Source organism: Lathamus discolor, chromosome 1, assembly GCF_037157495.1.
Source record: "Lathamus discolor isolate bLatDis1 chromosome 1, bLatDis1.hap1, whole genome shotgun sequence".
Classification (NCBI taxonomy): domain Eukaryota; kingdom Metazoa; phylum Chordata; class Aves; order Psittaciformes; family Psittacidae; genus Lathamus; species Lathamus discolor.
The window spans coordinates 18,470,048-18,495,089 of record NC_088884.1 but is presented as its reverse complement, the minus strand read 5'-3'; positions in this window follow the sequence as shown (position 1 = coordinate 18,495,089).

The window sequence follows — 25,042 nt, the reverse complement described above, 5'->3', positions numbered from 1 at the left end:
TCCTACTTGCCACTCATTTCATTAGCGAAATGCATTAACACATTGTCTGGGAACAAACTCATCTTCAGGGTCAGAACTGAACCTGGATCTGTGATATCAATCCTTGCTGCAGACAAGATGTACTCAGACAAGAATCTGGGCAATAAAATGGCCTAGAGCTTTCACTGCTGTAAGTATGTTTGCCTCCATTGAGATCAATAGACCCAGGAATATTTCTAATTCATGAGGGGCTGGTATATATATTTTCTGGGCATGATTCTCTTTTGCCCCTAACTAGTGCTTCTACTTACAACTATGCAGAGTAAATGCAAACCTTTCCATTTTGCACTGGTTCTGCTTTATGCTTGCTATTTTCGATTGCTGCTTATCCTTTCATTCTGGAGCTAGCAGACTGTAAAAAAGTTTCAGTCATGTATACATATCATGTGGTTGCTATGCCTTTTAGGGCAGGGTAGTTGAAAGAATCTCTTAATATTACAGGTCTCAGTGACTGTAAACAACTTTGTAGCTTGTGTGAACTAACCTATATCTTCCAAGGATAAGTAAGCTATATTCTTATATTAGATTCCACATACAATGAAACTAATTGGACAGATTAGCCAAAAGTCTAAAATATTCTTGCTGTATAATAGAATGGTTGGATAATGGCCCTGAAGTATACATTTTAAATGGTTATATTAGTAAATTAATAGAACTGTGTTTGGATACTCTTTCATTGATACACAAAAGCTTCTGATTTAATATTGAACACGGATACTGAACAAAAATTTTGATTCAAAGGAAAAATGCATTTGTTCCAGGGTAATATTATTTCTTCTCAGGAAAAGAAAGGCCTGATCTAACCTTTCGATCTTCATGAACACATGAAGCTATAAAAATCAGATTGAAAATTACAAAGTAAACATATAATAAGTATTCTGTTGCAGCAGCTGTCATGTGAAGTGGGAGACACTGACTTCATTCTTTTTGCAGGTTATCTGCTATCCCAGGTCTGAAACATTCTGGAATTGATGAAGTATTATATTAAGAGATGTTGTGGTTTAACCCCAGCAACTAAGTACCATGCGGTCACCCGCTCACTCTCCCACAGTGGGATGGGGAGGAGAAGAAAAAACAAAAAAAGCCATAAACTGAGATAAGAACAGTTTAATAATTGAAATAAACAATAATGATAAAGATTAATAATAATAATAATACAAAGAGAGAGAAATAAAACCCAAGAAAGACAGGTGATGTACGATACAATTCCTCACCACCCACTGAGTGATATTCAGCCTGTCCCCAGGCAGCAATCAGCCCCTCCCAGCCAATTGTCTCCAGTTTATATGCTGGCCATGACGTGCCGTGATATGGAATATCCCTTTGGCCAGTTTGGGTCAGGTGTCCTGTCTCTGCTCCCTCGCGGCTTCTTGTGCTCCTCCTCACTGGCAGAGAATGAGACTGAAAGGTCAGAATAAGCATTACTTTAACAACAACTAAAACACTGGTGTGTTATCAGCACTGTTCTCAGATGAAAGCCAAAACCACAGCACTACACCAGCTATTAGAAGGAAAATTAACTCTATCCCAACCAAAACCAGGACAAGTGAGGAATGTGAAAATATATTGTTATATCACTCACATGTGTCAAGTCAGATACTGCTGTTACTTCACGTAACCAAATTCTTTTCTAATAGGTGATTCGGCTTTGTCCATTGTGGCTGGCAATATTTTTTCTTTCTCTGGAGATGTCTGTCTTCCAAGGATCATTATTGAATTATTATTTCAGTCCAAAATATATTTTAGTAATATATGTAACAAATTTTGCATTCAAAGGAACCCATTAAAATATCTCAATATAGAACTTGGGTACTATTGGGTCTCAAAAATGGTTATATGGGTTGCTCAACGAAGTTGTGAATGCTCCATCCAGTGTTCAAAGCCAGGTTGGATTGAGCCTTGGGTGACTTAGTTTAGTTTGAAATGTCACTGCCCATGGCAGGCGGGTTAGAACTAGATGATCTTAAGGTCCTTTCCAACCTAACTATTCTATGATTCTATGATTCTGTAACTGAATTGATGCCCATTTTTGAAGTCTCTTTTTGGTAGTAGATTATTTAATGATTCTATATAATAGAAGTCTTTTAGAACATGAAGCTTTTGAGCATTTGAGTTTACAGCTCAAAAGGAAATGACAAAAGAGGAAATCCATCTTCAGTGTGGCCTAAGCAATACTGAGGAGTGGGAAGTTTTCAGAGCCACATCCTTTTTAGACTTTCCAATTTTGTCCTGGGTTCAGCAGTAGCAGTCATTTTTCTCCTTAGTAGCTGGTGCAGTGCTGTGTTTTTGACTTTCAGCTTGGGAACAGAGCTGATAACACCAATGTTTTTACTTGTTGCTCAGTAATGTTTACTCTGATCAAGTACTTTCTGAATTGCATGCTCTGCCAGGGAGGAGGGGAAGCTGGAAGGAAGCAGAGACAGGGCATGTGACCCAGACTAGCCAAAGAGGTAATCCATACCACAGCATGCCATGGCCACCATATAAACTGGGGGCAGTTACCCAGAAGGGCCAGATGACTGCTTGGGTTGGGCTAGGTATTGGTCAGTGGGTGTTCTATTCTCTTCCTTTGTTATTTCCCTTATCGTTATTATTATTGGTGGCAGCAGTAGTGATTTGTGTTATACCTTAGTTACTGGACTGTTCTTATCTCAACCAATGGGAGTTATACTCTTTTGATTCTCCTTCCCATCCCTCTGGGAGCGAGCAGAGGAACAGGGGGAGTGAGCGAGCGGCTTCATGGTTCTGGGTTCCTGACTGGGCTTAAACCACAACAGTTCTTTGTGGCACCCAATGTGGCGGATGAAGGGCTGAGATAATAACAGATATGACCAGAGTGTGTCTAATCATATTTGTGATAAGCATTTATTGTTTCGGATTAATAGTCACTCCTCACAATGCTGATTTATTGGCTCTCAAAGTTGTTGCTCTTGATCTCAGAGTTTCAGCGTGTCATACCTTACTTACAGCGAGTATTTGCTGTTTTAGTGTTTATCAGCTGGGGGACTTGGGCTAAGTTTCTTGATTCGCTGTAGTTTATGCTAATGACTTGTAATACAATAGACTCATTCATCATGGAACTGATCTGGCTTGCTTTCTCAGTGTGGTCACCACCTCTATACTTTGGGAGGTATTTAATAGAACTGTTTAAAAATTACACATCTTTTTTCCCCTCTTCGGGTGGTCAACCTATGAAGGAGACATTCCCTTATGTTCCCAGCCCCACCCCACCATCCCCACCCCCCCCACCCCCCCCACCCCCGATTATTTACAGCATCTTTTGAGCGTTCTGAAAGTTTCGAATGGCCTCTGGATACTCTTGAGACCTGCCTACTGATTGTGATGGGGATCACCATGTTGGCAAACATACAGAATGTGTTTTACCCATGACCGATTTGTCTGACCTCAGAAGTTTAGCAGAGTTGGGTTTGGGCCTTGTCTAGGGTTAGGCAATGATACAGGAGGACTAAGAGATTTTCCCTGAGGCTGGAAAGTCATGAGTGTCAGGGTGTGTGGGATAGTATGGGCAAGTATCTAGGCCAGTGGCCCCTCCAGAGCTTTGGAACTTCACCACTGAACAAGTGCAATATCCAGAAAAATAGCAAAACGCTTAAATGAGGTGTGTTGTCACCCATGTCATATCAGAGAGGGACAAATCATGGCAACGTGCTGGGGCTTGGCCTATGCTTACAGAGCTGTGTTTTACACTATCTAGCACCTTCAAAGGGAAAAAACGTCTTTGGATCTGATGGCAAAGCAACAGACAATGCAGCTACTCCAACTCCAAATACAGCAGCTACACCAACCCTAGTGACAAGCAGAGCAGCTACTAAAATGCTGACTACAATAGATAACTCAGCTACTCCAAGTACAGCAACTACACCAACCGCAGCGACAGGTAGAGCAGCTACTCAAACTCTGACCGCAACATGCAGCACAGCTACTCCAATTCCAAGCAGAGCAGCTACACCAGCCCCAGTGACAAGTACAGCAGCTACCCAAACTGCTACAACAGACAACACAGCTACTCCTGTTCCAAGCAGAGCAACTACACCAACCCCAGTGACAAGTACAGCAGCTACCCAAAACCCAACAGCAACAGACAGCACAGCTTCTGGTGCAACTCAAACCCCAAGCACAGTGGCTGCACCAACCCTGACAACAGATAATGCAGCCACTCCAACCAAACTGATAATCGCTGCAGCTAAACCAAAGGAGCAATTCATGCCAATATCACTTGCCCCTGTACGCAAAAGCAAAAGAGAGGCACAAAAAGCAACCTGTATAGCTAAGCAAGTTGAAGAAACAATGCACTTACTAACTGGGACAGCGTCTGATCAGGAGTTATTATTGCGTGAATCAGAGGAAGAAGAAGAAGAGGTGACTTCTCAACCCCAGACCTCAACCGAGCTACGGAATATGCAAAAAGATTTTACCCGTCAGCCAGGGGAACACATCATCAACTGGTTGTTCCAATGCTGGCACAATTGGGCCGACAGTCACAAACTAGAAGGTAGGGAAGCTAAACAGTTAGGATCACTTGCTAGGGAAGGGGGAACTGACAAAGTAATTGCAAAAGAGAAACAGTCCTTCAGCCTTTGGAGGCGGCTCTTGGCAGTTGTGAAAGAAACACAAGCTTTCTTGGGTGTTGTGGTGTTTTGGAGAATGCACATCATAGCTTACAGTTTGATTGTAAACCCTCTCTATCATGTGACCCAGAAGAAGAATGCTTTTAAGTGGGGCCCTGAGCAACAACAAGCCTTTGAGCAAATTAAATGAGAGATAGACCATGCAGTAGCCCTTGGATCAGCCTGGACCTGGACAGATGTGAAAAATGTTCTGTACTCCGCAGCTGGGGAAAATGGTTCTACCTGGAGCCTCTGGCAGAAAACTCCAGGGGAGACTCGAGGTCAACCACTCTGCTTTTGGAGTTGGGGATACAGAGGATCTGAGGCCAGCTATACCCCAACTGAGAAAGAGATACTGGCAGCCTATGAAGGGGCTCAAGCTGCTTTGGAAGTGATTGGCACTGAAGCACAGCTCCTCCTGGCACCCCAGTTGCCCATGCTGGGCTGGATGTTCAAAGGCAGGGTATCCTCTGCACATCATGCAACTGATGCTACATGGAGTAAGTGGGCTACACTAATTTTACACAACGAGCTCAAATAGGAAATTCCAGTCATTCAGGCATTCTGGAAGTCATCATGGACTGGCCAGAGGGCAAAGATTTTGGAATGTCATCAGAAGACGAGGTAGTACGTGCTGAAGAGGCCCCACCATATAATAAACTGTCAGAAAGTGAAAAGCAACATGCCTTGTTTACTGATGGGTCCTGCCGTATTGTGGGAAAGCATCAGAGATGGAAGGCAGCTGTATGGAGTCCTTGACAACAAGTTGCAGAAACTGCTGAGGAGAGGGTGAATCAAATCAATTTGCCGAGGTGAAAGCCATCCAGCTGTCCCTGGACATTGCTGAACCAGAAAAGTGGCCAGTACTTCATTTCTATACTGACTCATGGATGGTGTGAAATGCCCTGTGAGGGTGGTTGCAGCAGTGAAAGCAAAGCAACTGGCAACGCAGAGGTAAACCCATCTGGGCTGCCGCACTGTGGCAAAATATTGCTGCCCGGGTGCAGAACCTGGTAGTGAAGGTACGCCATGTATATTCTCATGTACCCAACAGTCGGGCCACTGAGGAACACCAGAAGAACCAACAAGTGGATAAAGCTGCTAAGATAAAAGTGGCTCAGATGGACTAAGACTAGCAACATAAGGGGGAATTATTTTTGGCCCAGTGGGCCCATGACACTTCAGGCCATCAGGGCAGAGATGCAACATACAGATGGGCTCGTGATCGAGGGGTGGACTTAACAATGGACTCTATTGCCCAGGTTATTCATGGGTATGAAACATGTGCTGCAATTAAACAAGATAAATGGTTAAAAACTCTTTGGTATGGAGGACGAAGGCTGAAGTACAAATATGGGGAGGCCTGGCAGATTGATTATATCACACTCCCACCACCCCGCCAAGGCAAGCGCCATGTGCTTATCATGGTGGGAGCAACCACAGGATGGCTGGAAGCGTACTCTCTGCCCCAAGCCACTTCCCGGAGCACTATCCTGGGCCTTGAGAAACAGATTCTGTGGCAACAGGGCACACCAGAGATAGTCAGATAATGGACTCATTCCAGAACAAGTTTATAGATACTTGGGCCAAAGAGCATGGCATTGAGTGGATATATCACAACCCCTACCATGAACCAGCCTCTGGGAAAATCAAACAGTACAATGGACTGTTAAAAACCACACTGAGAGCAATGGGTGGGGGAACTTTCAAGCATTGGGATACACATTTACCAAAGGCCACCTGGCTGGTCAACACCAGAGGATCTGCCAACAGAGCTGGCCCAGCCCAGTCAGAACTTTTACATGTTGTAGAGGGGGACAAAGCTCCTGTGGTGCACATGAAGAGTTTGCTGAAGTAGACAGTTTGGATTATTCCTGCTTCAGGTAAAGGCAAACCCACTTGTGGGATTGCTTTTGCTCAGAGACCTGGATATACTTGGTGGGTAATGCGGGAAGATGAGGAAGTCCGATGTATACCTCAAAGGGATTTGATTTTAGGGGAAAACAGCCAATGAACTTAATTGTATCCTGTTGCCTGCTGTGTAATACTTTTGTAGCCCATCAACTAAATGTACTCAGGTCACCAGCGACTGGCCCTGACTTCCCTCCAACCATCATCCCAACAGAGAATGAATTTTAATAGAACCAGACCAGTTCTGCAATGAAGGAACGATCAGCATCAGCAGGCAACGATCCAACACTGCACACAGCCTTTCCTGCTCTGAAAGACTGTTACAAGTGATGGAACCTGACATCATGGACCGAATGGACTCAGCAGCTTTATAGGGATTGGTCCATGAGCTAAGGAATGATCTCTCTCTCTGTGTGTGTGTGGATGCATATATATATATTATATATATATGAGATGAGAGTGATGGTATATTGAAAAATGTGGGATCTGAGCATGATGTGAATTGTATGGAATAAGGGGTGGATACTGTCTTGGGTTCATCAGTACCAGTCAATTTTCTCCTTCTTAGTAGCTGGTGCAGTGCTGTAATTTTGACTTTCAGCTTGGGAACAGCGCTGATAACATCGATGTGTTTAGTTGCTGCTCAGTAATATTTACTCTGACCAAGGACTTTCTGAGTCTCATGCTCTAGCAGGGAAGAGGGGAAGCTGGGAAGAAACAGAGACAGGACACCTGACCCAAACTAGCCAAAGAGGTATTCCATACTACAGCACATCATGCCCAGTATATAAACTGCTCTGGTCAGGCTGCGCATCAGTTGGTGGGTGGTGAGTGGTTGTATTCTCTTCCCTTGTTATTTCCCTTATCATTTTTATTATTGGTGGCAGCAGTAATGGTTTTGTGTTACACTTTAGTCACTGGACTGTTCTTATCTCAACCCATGTGAGTTACATTCTTTTGATTCTCACCCCTATCCTTCCGGGAGCGGGGTGAAGAAGCAGGGGGTAGTGAGGAAGCAGATGCATGGTTCTGGGCTGCTGGCTGGGCTTAAACCATGACAAATTTGAATTCATGTGTTTGTCTTTTCATAATGGATTTGAATGTTAATAAAGAAACATAATGACCTGTTCTGAATTAAAATGACAAATTTATTAGAAAAAAAGTAAAATTTTAGATTTATTTCAGTTGTCCGTTATAATAAAATGCAGTACTCCCAGAATGATGAAGGATACCACTTACAAAATATCAGCCTTGAGGTTTTGCTCAGCAAAAAAGGGAAACTAAGGTAATAACAGGATCAAAAAGAGTGAGTCTCTTTAACGTATCCTGATTGAATATTCCCTTGTCTCCAGCTGAACTATCTTCAGCTGCTACTTAAATGAACTAGCAGTGTTATGTGCTTGTATCCCAGTGTAACTAGATACAGCGATAGACTAAAAACTCATCAATAAAGGAGGGCTTACAAAATTATAGTTCTCTAATGTTTAGTCATTGCTAGGTATTAACAAGTTGAAGTACTGGTTTATTTTCATAACTCAAAAAAAATATTTGGGATGACTTGATAGCAAAGAAATTATTAACAATCAATTTGACATGATAATAACACAACAGATTCTTTATGGCACCTAAATTTTGAAATCAGGGCTTTGATACTGTACATAATTTAAGAATTTTAATGAAAGAGGTTTATTGGCCATGCTTCTTTGAAATAGGTAGCACTTTTGCAGAAATTTTGCTTTCCATAATCTAAGCAAGAAAGCAATTTCTCTGGAAATTTCTCTGTAGGCTTGAGCTTTGGTCAGCTGATGTTTATATGAATGCATCTAGTATTTGAAAAGTCTCATTTTGTTGCAAATAAAAATAAGGCTGTGAAGTAGCTGTCACAGGAGAGCCAAATATTCTAATTCTTGAAGCAAAATATATTTCCAGTTCAAGAATTACAGATGACAATAAGTACTCTCTAAATAATTAGCTATTATTACTTGGCCTTGCCAGAGTAAAGTCTGAACAAATAATTGCAAAGAATGTTCACAATCAGGTGGCTTGTTTTCCAAACTCTTTTGTCATATACTGTCAAAAACTTAGGTTTTATCCAACAGTTTTTCTATTTTATTCCTAAAATCCATTTATAATGTTTAGCTTTTTTGATGGTGATGGTGATTTACTCCACATGTTAACTATATTGAGCAAAGAAATTATGTCTAAAATGATTAATAAACAACACTTCCTTGGTTTAAAAAACCTTACTTATTCAACATTAGCTCCAACAATCCTGCCTTATGCCTGCTTCATCCATTTTGTTATGCTACCTACAGTCCATCATGTACCCAGATGTGAATTTTACTGTTTTGGTTCTTGTGTAGAAACTACTTGAATCTTCTTAAAATTTTAAATATAACTGAAAACAATACCCTGAAAAGCTCAACCCCCTAGAAAACTATGGGAATAGGAAGTCTAGATTTAAATGTCTGTTTGGGTTCATTATTGTTGTTAGATCTTCATTTTGGATCTGTGTTATGAAAGCAGTGCCATAACACAAAGTGACAGGAAAGCAGACAGAATGCATTAGCGGTCCCTTCTGTGAGGGCAGTCGTTTTGTTCTTATTTAATGAACCTGAAGCCTAAGTTGCTATTTCATCCCAAAAGATACTCCGTCTTCCTCCCATCAATAACATGTTTAGGGGAGCATGGACTTGACAGTGGTCCTGCTGTACCCATTCTGAAGGCAAAGTCAATGCTTCTGTTTTCTTACTAAAAAGATAGATGAATTGATACCATAAAATAAACACAAATAGAACAATAAATAGACTAACAAAATGCTAAATTATTCTTTTATGAAGTTTTTAAGCCAAGAATATCCCAAACTGCTTTCCTGACTGTATGGAACAGTCACACAATTCTGAAATACAGGCGTCTCACAGGTGAAATTTATTAACTATCTTGCAAAACTTAAACAAAAAGATCTTTATGGAAGCCAAAATGTCATCTTAAATTGAAAATATAGTAGAAAGTTAGATGTGCATAGAGTCATTCATTGTATTTCACAAGCGTATTCTGAGAAGACATTTCTGAGTCTCACATGGTTCAACAGCTTGAGGACCTAGGCTGTGTCCTCATGAAAAGAAGAGGTAACACAGTGCTGCTCCTCCTCAGCACTACTGGTTTCAAACTGCCTTACAAAAAAGCATGTCAAAAGGAAGCAGAAGGAAGGTCTGATATCAATATATATCGATACAACAGCTCTTTCTTAAATATCTCCACTTCAAAGATCAGACTGCTTTTCAAAAAATGATAGCTTAAGCCACTTCTTCTGGTCATCCCAGAAAAATCATGCAAATTATACAAGTCTGTATCTTTCCAGCTCCATGATGCAATGATGAATACAAGTAGTCCTGGTCCATTACAACTTTAATGTGAATATATCAAGAAAGGACTGACTTTTGTCAAGTGAAATTACAGATTATTGACAGTAACAACATACAGTCCCTTCAAAATAAAAGCAGTTTAAGTAGAAATGAAATGCAAGTGAACTGCAAAAGGACCACACACACTCTATAAGCAATAGCAAAATTACATAGCAAAATGCAGAACATCACACAGAATCTGAATTAAGATAAATTTGAGTAATGGTGGTGTTCTGTTGGATTTTATGACATTATTTTTATTTATTATTTTGCTTTGCTCTTTTTCCTTGCTAATTTAAATGAAATCATCATATGTATATAACATTGTGGAAAAAGTTAAGGATAAGATTAACCTCAGCATGCTGTATAAGCCAAAAAAGAAGGTATTGTAACTCTTTGCTTATTTTTAAACTACATAATACAGATCAATTGAATTTTATTAAAGCTTTCTGTAAAACTCAGGAACTGTATAATGCTATTAGTTATTTGGGCTTGGGTTTTTTTCCAGCTAATATGACTACCAGGAGGACAAAGAGGTTAAATGGAATATAAAGACAAATAACATTTAATCAGATGTTAAGAATTATTGAAGTGTAGAGCAAACCTCCTTGGCAAGCTTGTTGAGGTAAATACTTTAAGATCATTAAAGAAATTATTATAAACCATCATGGAAATCGTGTACTAAAGAAAATTAACTTTAATAAGTCAGTCACCTTCACTAATTTTCTCAAGAATTTTTTTTTCCTCTCTAAATCATATTTATTTGTTTAAGTTTGAGGGCATCTGCTTTTTTAAGGCTATGACTAGAAAAACCCAGTATGAGAGCAAGAGTCATAAAATACAGAATCATTAATAGATGAGCCTCTCTTTAAGGTACCATAGGGCACACACAGTATATGCAATATTGAAATAAAAGCTGATGCTATTTCCAGAGTTATGATGACATTATCTGAACCCTTTTAGTTCATCACTTCATTTAAACCATCAATATTAGCACAATCAGTTGTCACCCTCAGTTTTCTCTGTCTCTTTCTTTCTGCTGATTAAGAATCTATTGCCAGTTGTTTAATAACTACTTCAGAAAAACAGCTGACTCTCACAACTTATCAGACTGGTGCAGAGCTCCAGTGTCTGCAGTGAAGATCATCAGGGTTGTGCCTGTATCTGCTATATAAATAAAGCATACAACTACCAACACCAAAGAGTAGAAGTGGCCCCCAAATACTTTTTTTCCTCTGGTAACTTTCACACTTAATAGCAGGACAAACCTTAAGACCAAGTGTTTAACTAATGGGTATTGTAAGTGTGGCAACACATCTAATTAATTCATTATTTTAACTGGGCAGATACATGTTGGCTCAACAAATATTTTTGATATTTGCAAATATTTGGGTCAGTAGTAAAGTTAGGGACAAAACATTTTATTTGAGGCATTCAGATTCCCAGAAGAAATTAAAAGAATCCAGGATATGACTGATTTTGAGATTCAAAAAAAAAAAGGTCCTTCAACTCGTACTGTATCAAAGCAACCAACCATGCCATCCTCTCTAAGACTCCCATAACATTATACTAAGACACTGGAAGCACTGTAATTAACTTATGAAGCACTGAAATTAACTTCAAATTGGAAATAAATAGACCTACTAATACCCTTTAGAATTTAGTCCATAAAGAAGAAATTCTCAAGGGAATAACTACCTTCACTGGGATTTTGTTGTACTACTGATGTTATGATGTAGTTGTCTAAATGACCAGAAGGATAAACCCTTTAGAAATATTAGGGAAAGAGACAGCAAGAGGGAAAGAGAAAACCATCAGAAAGGAAAGAGCAATGAAACCTCTTTATTTTTTGTACTATTAAATACTTCTTGAAAGCTTGTGTTACACTGCAAAAGCAGTGTACACAAAGTGTGCACAAAGTGTTGCACAAAGTGTTACACAAAGGAGAAAGCCATGCCTGGCTAACAAATGAAGTCACAGTCTTTCTGCCCAGGGAGTGCTCAAACTCAGAGCAAAGTCATAGGATGTCTCTCTGTGGGGAGTGAAACAGCATGAAATGCCTTTGTATTTTCCTGCGAATATGGATCATGCTGCAAGTTACACTGACAAGTTGACAAGCACGCCAACTTCTTGGAAGCTACCACTCATCTTTTTGTGCAGATGAGCTTTAAATTATAGATAACTGATTGCTGTTTGACTGGGCCCCTCAGCTCATTAACCAGAATAGAAGTTCTGTTGCTCTTTAACTAGATGGATTCCTTCCACTGGGAACAGGAATGGACTCTTGATAATTGTTGCTCTTACACAAGTCTTCCTAATGATTGTGCTCTTAGAGTAGTACCACTAAAATGAAGTTAAATTTTCAGAATAAGATAGACTCTATTTCAGACAAATATACTGCTGATTCAAAAAGATTTACCTGACGATTCAATAGATTTTTGTCAACTTTAATGAAATGCTGTACTGATTCAGGAACACCACCAAAACCTTAATTTTGAAGATAGGCTATTCGTTCTCTGCTAAGCTCTCCTGTGCAATGTTTCAGAATAACTGAAAAAATGGCAAAAGATCCATGCCTTGAGAACAGTCTGCTTTAATCAAAGTTGAATGCAGACCTGAGCAGAATAGTGATGATATTGAGCAACCACTCAAGACCTTTCTTTAACCTCAGAAAGACAGATGGGGGTGGGAGGAATTGCTATACCAAATAGTAAAACTTTTCCTTCATTGACATAATAGATATTTTGTGGACACAGTGTGCAGACACTTCCATTGCAGCTCATTAAACAAAGCAAATAGAAGTAAGACATGACCAGCCTGTAAAGTATGGGCAATATTTAGATGCATCTAAAAAGAAGTCATAGACTTCTTTTCATAGACATGCACAATAATTTATATTTTTACCTTTTTAGAATTCTTATATTTTTCTCTGTTAAATATATAGACTGAAAAAACCTCAGGCTGTTAGCAATGCTTGTAGAATGGGTTTTCCTCCTTGTATTCTTTAATATCAATGTAAGACCATGATTTACCTTCAGTACTAAACACAACTGTTGTCCTGATGTTATTCATTCAACTTGAGAAATGTTAATTAATTGGATTACCTGCAGGTTATGGATTTATGAGCCTTTATTATATGTAAATATTACTTAAGAGCAACATTTTCATGAATGAATGATATTTATATTAATTCCAATGCCAAAGCTGACATAGTTTTCTTTTGTTAAATTTATTTTGCATATGGAAGCTTTTAGATTCACTGATATTGTCAGTAATGTGTACCTGCACTCCACTGTCTCCTGCATCGTCACCAGGGGAATTTGCTCTTGCCTGTGCTCCAGTTGATCCCATAATTGTTGTGCTCCTGGCTGCATGGTAAGCCAGTTTCAAGTGAAGGGAAAAGACTAGTCTTACTGAGGATAGCTATGAAAGAGAGATTCTACAACTGTGAAGGGCTTCACATCCTGATAACCCAGGGCAAGACTGTCTTGTTTAAACTGAAGGATCTCATGCCAGGAATCTCTGCTTCTCTAGACTTGGGTCTCCTGTACATCGAATTTCGTATGTTCTGGCTTCATGCAGATGTCTTAGATGCCCTAGCGAATGCCAAATGAAAATAGAACCACACCCTTATTCTCCTTACATGGGTATTCTAGCAACTATTCATTTGTAACAAAACCTGAATGATCACCACTGCTGAATAGCATAAAATAAAGTGGAATTTGAAAGAATAAGTATACATCCATTTGTCACTGATTCCCTGCACTGTCAGTAGATGTTACTGATTAAATGCCTTAATTTATTATTCAACACAGAGGCTAATGCTGAAAGCTCAGGCACAAGTTTATTGGAAGCATGTATTAGATCATTTACTTCTAGAGCTACAACTATTTTAACACAAGACCATTGTTATTCAAAAGATAAAGCAAACTCACCATGCGAGCAGATCCTCACAAAACAAGGCTGATGCATTTTATGACATGAGCATAGGTCAAATGGCATATTGCTCACAAATTCTGTTTTATCTGTTTCAGAATAAATTGACATGAATACAGCTTAGACTATGTGCATTGCAATTAGGCTGAGAAATGTTTCACTCAGCATTTATTCCTTAAGCATCTACACCTTAGCAGTTCCTCATCACTTGCTGCTGGCTATTACACAACTGATTATCTGTATGCAATACTATTTGAGTTTCAGCTTCTTATAATGGGTGATCAATCAAGTCACTGACAAGTTAATTGCTCTGTTCACCTCTTATCATTCCTTTACTACTTTGTTTTGGTAGCTCATATGGTTGGTTTTGATTATGTTGACTTAGAAGAATGGAACATGACCTGTAGCTATGAAACCTTTAAGCATCCCACCTATTTTTATAAAATGAGGAAAATCTTAAAACTCTTCCCTACTCTCTGTCTTTTCAAAGGTACCACGCAGGAGTCACAGAAGCGAAGAGCTGGGAGGGGACACGGCCAAGGCAACTGACCCAAGGGATAATCCATACCATATTTGTCATGCTCGGCATATAAAGCTGGGGAAAGAAGAAGGAAAGGGGAACATCCAGAGTGATGGCATTTGTCTTCCCAAATAACAGTTAGGTGTGATGGGAGTACTGCTGTTCTGGAGATAGCTGAACACCTGCCTGACCATAGGAAGTGGTGAATGAATTCATTGTTTTGCTTTGCTTGCCCATGTAGCTTTTGCTTTATCTGTCAAAGTGTCTTTATCTCATCTCACGAGTTTTCTCACTTTTACCCTTCTGATTCTCTTGCCCATTCCACATGGAGAAAAATGAAAGAGTGGCTGGGTGAGGCTTTGTTCCTGCCAGGGTTAAAGCACAACACACTGCTTAAAGATTCCTTGTGAACGAGATGCATTCTTGTCAAATACATTTTATTTTTAATCCCAGTTGAACAGAATTTATTGAAAGACTCAGTTATTTGAGTGAGTGCATTTTAATGCAGTAAAGTGTTTTTCCATTTAAGCTCTGGGCATTTGGAATTCAACTGACCAAAGGAATAATGAAATTAGTTTTGATGTGTGGCTGAATCTTTTGTATCCATCTTACAAAAATGGTGTAAATGGACTGTTAATTGTTAGTGATCTTTACTGGTCCTTGAGTCTATCTTCTTCAGCTCATCTGGAGACTGGAATATGAAGATGATGATTGTGCTGGGCAACTGACTGAGAAAACAGGAAGGGGCATTTTTTGTGCTTTATCTGATCATTTTAATTGCTTTCTACCGAAAGAATCAATGCCATCTCAAAATATCTCTCATTCACTTTTTTATTCTCCTCTTGCTTCTTATTATCCGTGTCTTAAAATTAAATTTGCAAAAAAATCACAATAGTCATAATTTATATTTCTGTATGTATCGTATACTGTTCAAAATGAAGTTCATGCCAGTTGTCCCAATGAGAAGACAGAAGAAATAACAGTAAACGATAAAAATCATCCTTACAAAACTGGGTTTTATATTTTAACATAAAAATTCAATTTCCAGCAACAAAATTATTTCTGACTATGAAAAGAATAGAAAATTTTAATTTGGAATATTGTGTAAACGTATTTTTCAACAAGTAAAAAAATTACATGTTGCCTCAAATATGTTACTTTACTTTAGAAGTGTATGGACAGCTTCTGGCTAATCTGTACTCCTTGTATGTGCATATGTTGAATTTAATGCAAAGTAATCTTCTACATGACTGCTGCTTTATTCATTGTGGAGAGAATCATAGAATAGTTAGGGTTGGAAAGGACCTCAAGATCATCTAGTTCCAACCCCCTTGCCATGGGCAGGGACACCTCACACAAAACTATCCTACACAAGGCCTCATCCAACCTGGCCTTGAACAACGCCATGGATGGAGCACTCACAACCTCCCTGGGCAACCCATTACAGTGTCTCACTACCCTAACAGGAAAGAATTTCCTCCTTATATCCAGTCTAAACTTCCCTTGTTTAAAAGCATGACTGCACTCTAGAACAGAAAAACAAAAGTTGCCTATGTACATTAGAATTTAAGAATAAAACACTTTTTTATATATTCATAGACTCATAGAATCATAGAATAGTTAGGGTCGGAAAGGACCTCAAGATCATATAGTTCCAACCCCACTGCCATGGACAGGGACACCTCTCACTAAACCATCCCACACAAGGCTTCATCCAACCTGGCCTTGAACACTGCCAGGCATGGAGCACTCACAACCTCCCTGGGCAACCCATTCCAGTGTCTCACCACCCTAACAGGAAAGAATTTCCTCCTTATATCCGATCTAAACTTCCCCTGTTTAAGTTTGAACCCATTACCCCTTGTCCTGTCACTACAGTCCCTGACAAAGAGTCCCTCCATAGCATCCCTATAGGCCCCCTTCAGGTACTGGAAGGCTGCTATTAGGTCCCCACGCAGCCTTCTCTTCTCCAGGCTGAACAGCCACAACTTCCTCAGCCTGACTTCATACGGGAGGTGCTCCAGTCCCCTGATCATCCTCGTGGCCCTCCTCTGGACTTGTTCCAGCAGTTCCATGTCCTTTTTATGTTGAGGACACCAGAACTGCATACAATGCTCCAGGTGAGGTCTCACATGAGCAGAGTAGAGGGGCAGGATCACCTCCTTTGACCTGTTGGTCACGCTGCTTTTGATGCAGCACAGGATACGGTTGGCTTTCTGGGCTGCGAGCGCACACGGCCGGCTCATGTTCATTTTCTCATCGACCAGCACCCCCAAGTCCTTCTCTGCAGGGCCGCTCTGAATCTCTCCTTTGCCCAACCTGTAGCTGTGCCTGGGATTGCTCCATCCCAGGTGTAGGACCTTGCACTTGTCGTGGTTGAACTTCATAAGGTTGGCATCAGCCCACCTCACAAGCGTGTCAAGGTCCCTCTGGATGTCATCCCTTCCCTGCAGTGTATCAACCGGACCACACAGCTTGGTGTCATCGACAAACTTGCTGAGGGCACACTCAATCCCACTGTCCATGTCAGCGATGAATATGTTAAACAAGACTGGTCCCAACACTGATCCCTGAGGGACACCACTCGTTACCGGTCTCCAGCCAGACATCAAGCCATTGACCACAAATCTTTGCGTGCGGCCGTCCAGCCAGTTCTTTATGCACCGAGTGGTCCATCCATCAAATTGATATCTCTCCAATTTAGAGACAAGGATGTCGTGTGGGACAGTCCAGGTAGATGACGTCAACTGCTTTACCCTTATCCATCAATTCTGTAGCCCCATCATAGAAGGCCACTTCATACGTGGAAGTATTTGTCATCAGAAATTCCTCTTCTTAAAAAGAAAAGAATTACTTGCCTTTTATTAGGTTAAAATTCAGAAATAAATAAGAAAGTTATCAGACGTGTCTTTGACGTTTATTATAGGCCCTAGCACCCCGTCTTCATTTTTCACCTGGTAAACTTTGTTTCTACCTGGATGTTTTCATACCTTCTATTTTTTTTTTCACCTTGTTTCCATCCAGTCTTAATCTTCTGCCTCCATTCTATGTATCTATTGCCATGCAGCTAAAACAACGTATACACGAGCTTCATCACAACTGTATAGGACTTTGCCAAAAGTCTTTACGAAGCTTTGTGTTTGTTGATGTATGACTCCTAAATGTGCTAATTAATTTCTACAAGGAGATGTAAGGTCAACAGTAAAATTTTATGGCAGGTTAAGTTTGACAAAATAGGAGGTGGTAATATGTGTGTGAAATTGCATTGCCATATAGAGTTGAGAATTCATTTTTATCCTTTGCTTTAAGAAAAATATATAGATAAATGAACTCTCAAAAGACATTCAGTCTGAAATAGAGTTTGACATAGTAGCTAAAATATGAGATCATCAAATTTGAACTCCACTGCCATGTCCCATCCCCCATTTGCCCCTACTTGCTACATTCACCTTGACTGAAATTTTATTTTTGGTTATTTGTAGAAAAAGTTGGAAGATGACACTTTCAAAGGCTGGATTCTATGACCTTGACGTATATCATCAGGGACGCCACAGTGCATTAGATAGAAAAGAATACATGTGAAAAAGAACTTTTGTTTGCATTGCATATGAAAACTAGCATACAACTGCAAATAAGGGTTTCAAGATTTTCTTAATTTTGTGGCAAAATGTGTCAGGAATAGGTAAAATAAAGCAGTTGGGATCATATATGGTTACAATATCTTTTTTGTGAAAACAACATTCAGAAAAATATGTTGAAATATTTAGGAATACAGTAGTGCTGATGTTTCTCCTCTATGAATTCAACATTCTAGTAAGCTTATACAAAATAAAGATTTAATCCCTGTTTCTTTGAAGACCTTTGCCAGGTCTTCAAAGAAGGAATTGTGACTTCAAGACCAAAATAACATAATTTAAATATCTCCAAATACGACTTGAAAGTCATATATAGATTAACAGAATGCACAGCAGTATTTTCTAAAGTGATAACTTCCAACCCCAGAGGAAAAGGGGGTCATAGAAAGAGACTGTAGCAGTTATGCAGTGTCGAAAATTGTAAAACAAAGCAAAACTTACCTTACTCTCCATTATGTTTCTATAAAAATATTTGCTGTACAATACTAAAACAGACATAAATGTGCTAATAGTGATGATACTTGTCTATAACTTTATAATTTGCATTTTTTTTCATCTTTTACATAATTTACATTGATTTAATTGCATTATTCTGCTGAAGAGATCACAAAAGTGTAAAACTAGACAGGATTGGTAGATCCTCTATATATTAACAATATGATAGTGGTGTGCTTAATTTTCATTGATTTCTTTGAAATTATACTGTGCAACTGAAGCCTAAATAAGATTTTTAACTGAAGATCACAATGTCTGGCATTTCTATTATCAGCATTTTAAAAGATATTAAAAATATAATTGATAACGTAACAGTAGCATTACTCATTTAATTTTTACTCTTGTATTATGAATATATTGACTAGTACCAGCTGCTTCCCAAAAAACAGGAATTTTTAAAAAATTGATCTGCAAATATTCTATAATTCATTTGAACACATTATATTTTTAATGTAAACATTTTTTTTCAGTAGATAAAAATGGAGCAACATGCAAATCTTGGCTGTAAATATCTAAAATACCGCATAGAATTAATTAGATGAATGTGCATATGATTTTTTTTAAGAAAATCCAAATAAATAAACTGTTATTCGCAAAATGAATAAATACAGATTATTTTTATTACACTGGCATTCAATTTTTTTTTTAAATTAACACTTTCTGATACAGCATTTATTTTGCCTTACCTTGCATTTTTTTTTTTCATAGGCATTATTCTAACAAAAAGAATCCAAATGAAACAAAATCCTGTCAATCTTTAATATGGGCATCTACAAAATAATAGTTAAAAAAATTGATAGCCATATATGTTGCCAGTGATTATGCATTTGGAAATTCTGGAGATGTTTTGGTCACCTATTTCATTAACAGCTAAGGCCAAACATTCATTCGTTAATTTATCTAAGAATCCTCAACAAGTGTTCAGCACACTGAGAAGTCTTAATAGATGACCCTTAAACTAGTGTCACAGTTCTGTGGTTCTAAATTTTTATTTGCTGTGACATGCAGATAATGATGCCCCAGAGCAGATTTATAAAATGTGTGTTTTCTTTGTTGGGTTTTTTTTTCATTCTGCTCATCATTTTTAAATACTAGAGAGATGGCTGTTATATTGGTTTGTATTTCAGCATCATGAAAAAACACTAATTAAAAAGAATTCAGCAACCATGTTTCAGAGATTAATTTACAAAAATATATGTTACTTGAATAACTAAAAATAACGTTGCTAAGCAACAAGCTAAAATACAAGAATGTTACTAGAAGGAACTAAAATACACATATACAATATATATATGTGGATTAATTCTACCCTGTAAACCTGGAAGACTTTTCTGATGTCATATTTTTGGCATAGAATTTTCAACTAATGTTCATCATCATACAAGTCTTTCAAAGATCCATGTTTCTGAAGTACTTGTCTTTCTGCTATAATTTGGAGACACTGGAAAAATGTTTGAAACAATGCCAGTTGTGTTTAATTATTCATTATGCTACTGAACCAGTATTAGTATTCTGTGGGACTCTGGAGTAATATTGAGCAGTAGTTGTGGTGGTGTTTCCAGACCTAGTTTGTTCTTTGAAGCTCATGCTTTTGTACACAGACCATTTCCTGAGGGACAGGGTGATATTGGCAGGCCAGCAGAAATGGTAATTGGGTCAAAACTGTACAGAAAATGACAAGGTACTCTGGTGGGAGATTGAAAGAAAGTTCAGGGTTTAATTACGGTCTGAAAATCCACAAACTGTGAAGAGGGAGAAGCCTAGAGTATGCATTTGGCATTGATTTGTCAGCCATTATTAACTTTCCAGAAACACTTCAATGTTAGAAGAGATAAAACATAACAAGAGCTGCACCTTTCAGTTTTGCAGTCCTAGATAGTCTAACTGCTATTAAAAAGTGTCACCTAAGAAGTTAGAAGCTATTATGCAAATCAGAATAACTACTTTCATGCTGTATACATTTACAGTAAAGCTATAAACAGTTTTCCATTTCACATTATAAAAAAGTGGACTAGAATGATTTCAATGTTTTTGAATATCCCTTCCTCCATAGAGCCTCTCGGAGGTTAAAGTTTAACTTTGCAGCAGTAATTTTTGGCAGAATGTTTCTTATAGAAGGGGGTCAAGTTAAATTGTAGCAGTGGTCAAACCATACACAGTGGATTATTGTCAGCCTTTATATCAACTACCTGAAAGTTTATAAAAGAAGCATGTGCAACTGCTAATGACATAGGAATACAAATAACCTTAATGAATTCTGATTCTCTTTTTGCATTTTCTGGGAACAAAAGTAACTAGCGCATTACTGGTCTCTTTTTACAGCCAAATCATGTGGGGAGGTTGGAAAGGAAATAGAAAGATCAAAGGAGACACATAATGCAATATCATAGGTGACACTGGGGGGTAGAACTGCTGCAGAGAGGTCAGGCAGAGCCAGAGCAGGGTGGCTTTGCCATGGCAAAGCACTGGAGGGTGAGTGACACAGGTTACTGTGTGGGCATGGATGGAGGACCCTGGGGGCAGCCAGTAGGAATGTGGTGTGAATGTGGAGGAGATCTTTGTGCCTCTACTTTAAGGCAGGACTCTTCCACAGCAACTTAGCAGTGTATTGTAGTCATGACTAGAGTGATCATCTAAACACCATGCTATGTTTCTTTCTTTCGTAAGTATTTTATTTCCATTGCTTGGAATTTAAATTTCTGCTTATAAAGATTTAGCTTGTCAGTTGTGTTTCTTTCCAGAGTAATTCAGGTCCTCTATTGGTGTCCCACTGTTCTTTTCCCACTTCTGAAAAAATAACTAGGTACACCTTAAGACCCAGAAGAGCATCAGAAATTTCTGTTTTTCAGCGTAACACCTTGGCTCTTGGCCGTAGAGTTTGCACACTGACTCCCTTCAAGGAATGTTGAATTTTGTATTCTCATCTTCTAAGGTCACCTGCCACACCACCCTGCTAGCGTATCCAGTACAGAAATATATTTTCACAAGGCAACTCTTTTGGAATTTTTCTCTTGTCAACAGTAAATAATGTTGTCTTTTATATGTGTCTTGTGGAGTTTAGGTTGGGAGTGTACCAACGTCTGTGTGTAAACAACTGTCAAATTCTTGTTTATTTCCTGCAATAGCAACACATTTGGAATTCTTATTCTGTTCATGGTCTGGCAATGCCTATACTTGTGAACTAATCAGAGCTTGGGAGCACTCAGAAGCTAGGACACACTTGTGTATTGTTAAATTAATTGGACATCCGCTTGCATGATTTACATCTGTACCAACTTACACTTTCCCAAGCAAATCGCAGCCGTGGTTTGGGAGTTAACATTTGCTCAAGATGATTCCCAATAGGAGAAATGAGCTTAATAGTGCAAAACCATATTGTTTCATGTCTGCAGACCTTGTCTTATTTTCTATTACAGATATAGTATATGATAACCGTAAAGTTAGTTTAATCTATGTTTTTTAAGAAAGTGAATTTTCATCAAGGAAGTGACTTTCACAGGGTATTCCCTTCTTGGAATTTAACAAGGTTGAATCTTTTGAGAGAAGACTGATAGACCCTCCCCTCAAATATGGTTCTAAAAATTTCATGCCATAAATATGCTCTTTCCCAGATTTCCAAACAAAAGCAAATATGAGTTATACCATCAGGATTATCTGATAGTTGAAGAAAATATAACCACATTTTTGAAATACATATCAGGCTTTCTGTCAGATAGAAGAAAATAAAGTGAGATGGATGAAATAATAATTCATAAGTCATTTTCTACATAAACTACTTCCTTATTTAGAAAGCTCCTCTGTGTTCCCATTTGAAATCCTTCAGTGAGTGAGCGGCTGTGTGGTTCTGGGTTCCCGGCTGGGCTTAAACCACAACAGTACTTTTTGGTTCCCAAAGTTTGGCTCGACGAGTTGAGATAACGACAGATCTGACCAGAGTGTGTCTAATAGCATTTGTGATAAGCATTTACTGTTTCAGGTTAATAGTCACTCCTCACAATGCTGATTTAATGGCTCTCAAAGTTGTTGCTCTTGATCTCAGAGTTTCAGCGTGTCATACCTTACCTACAGCCTGTGTTTGCTGTTTCTGCGTTTATCGGCAGGGGGGCTGGGGCTTAAGGTTCTTGTTTTACTGTAATTAATGGTAATGACTTGTAATACGATATACTCATTGGTCATGAAACTGATCTGGCTTGTGTTCTCAGTGTGGTCACCACCTCTATACTTTGGCAGGTATATAATGGAAGTGTTTAGCAATTACACATCTTTTCTCCCCTCCTCGGGTGGTCAAACTATGAAGGAGACATTCCCTTACGTTCCCAGCTCCTCCCACCAGACTGTTTACAACATCATTTGAGAGCTCTGAAGGTTTTGAATGGCCTTTGGGTACTCTTGAGACCTGCCTGCTGATTGTGATGGGGATCAACATGTTGGCAAACATACAGAATGTGTTTTACCCACAACCATTTCGTCTGATCTCAGAAGTTTAGCAGAGTTGGGTTTGGGCCTTGTCTAGGGTTAGACAACAATATAGGAGGACCAAAAGGTTTTCCCTGAGGCTGGAAAGTCATGGGTGGCAGGGTGTGTGGGATAGTATGGGCAAGTATCTAGGCCAGTGGCCCCTCCAGTGCTTTGGAACTTCACCATATTGCACTGAACAAGTGCAATATCCAGAAAAATAGCAAAACGCTTAAATGAGGTGTGTTGTCACCCATGTCATATCAGAGAGGGACAAATCATGGCAACGTGCTGGGGCTTGGCCTATGTTCTGTACACCGCAGCTGGGGGGAATGGTTCTACCTGGAGACTTTGGCAGAAAGCTCCAGGGGAGACTCGAGGTCGACCACTCGGCTTTTGGAGTTGAGGATACAGGGCATCTGAGGCCAGCTATACCCCAACTGAGAAAGAGATACTGGCAGCCTATGAAGGGTTTCAAGCTGCTTCGGGAGTGATTGGCACTGAAGCACAGCTCCTCCTGGCACCCCAGTTGCCCATGCTGGGCTGGATGTTCAAAGGCAGGGTCTCGTCTACACATCATGCAACCAATGCTATATGGAGTAAATGGACTGAACTAATTAGACAACTTTGACAAAACCAGATAAGCTCGGCAGTGACCAGACAACTTCTGTGGTGTCATCAACAGGCAACAGTCCAACAGTCCAACACTGCATACAGTCTCTCCTGCTCTAAAAGGCTGTTACAAGAGATTGAGCCAGGCATCATGGAGCGGATGAACTCAGCAGGTTTATAGGGATTGGTCCATGCACTGAGGAATGATCTCTCTCTCTTTGTGTGTGTGTGGATGTGTATATATATATATATATATATATATATGAGACAAGCGTGATGGTATATTGAAAATGTGGGATCTGAGAATGACGTGAATGGTATGGAATAGGGGGCGGATATTGACCTGGGTTTAGCAGTAGCAGTCATTTTTCTCCTTCTTAGTAGCTGGTGCAGTGCTGTGGCTTTGACTTTCAGCCTGGGAACAACGTTGATAACACCGATGCTTTTAGTTGCTGCTCAGTAATGTTTACTCTGACCAAGGACTTTCTGAGTCTCATGCTCTGCCAGGGAGGAGGGGATACCGGGAGGAAGCAGAGACAGGACACCTGACCCAAACTAGCCAAAGAGGTATTCCATACTACAGCACATCATGCCCAGTATATAAACTGTGGAGAGTTACCCGGAAGGGCTAGATCACTGCTCTGGTCAGGCTGCACGTTGGTCAGTGGGTGGTGAGCGGTTGTATTCTCTTTCCTTGTTATTTCCCTTATCATTTTTATTATTGGTGGCAGCAGTAGTGGTTTTGTGTTATACCTTAGTTACTGGACTGTTCTTATCTCAGCCCATGGGAGTTACATTATTTCGACTCTCCACCCCGTCCCTCAGTGAGCGGGGGGAGGAAGGGGGTGGAGTGAGTTTGGAACACCTATGGAAAAATGCTAAAGGAAAAATTATGGTTCCATAGAAAATGAGAATTTCCACTTTCATTACAATAAGATCAAGATTGTGATTGCAGACTTTTCTCCATCATCTCCCATCAGCTACCTGAATCTAGACTCAGGTGTTTCCCTAGGTTTTTTTGTTTTACCAGTAAAACAGAACAGAATAGTTCTCGATTTGAACACTTTTTTTTTTTTTTAATTTATTTTATTTTTAGAAATTAGGCTTGTATTTGTTTGGATATTTTCCTAGTGTGTTCATCCATATACCTAAGAACCTTGGAGCAGATGTCTGCCTAGAACACCACTTCCCCATATTAGGAGCAATCATGATGGTTGTGCTAAGTGTATTCTAACTCCCATTTAAGAACAGAGATGTTACTGATGCAAACCCACAGGAAGATGGTAGCCTGGTAACCACCCTTAGAAAAGTAGAATCATAGAATAGTTAGGGTTGGAAAGGACCTTAAGATCATCAAGTTCCAATCCCCCTGAAATGGGCAAGGACACATCACACTAAACCATGTCA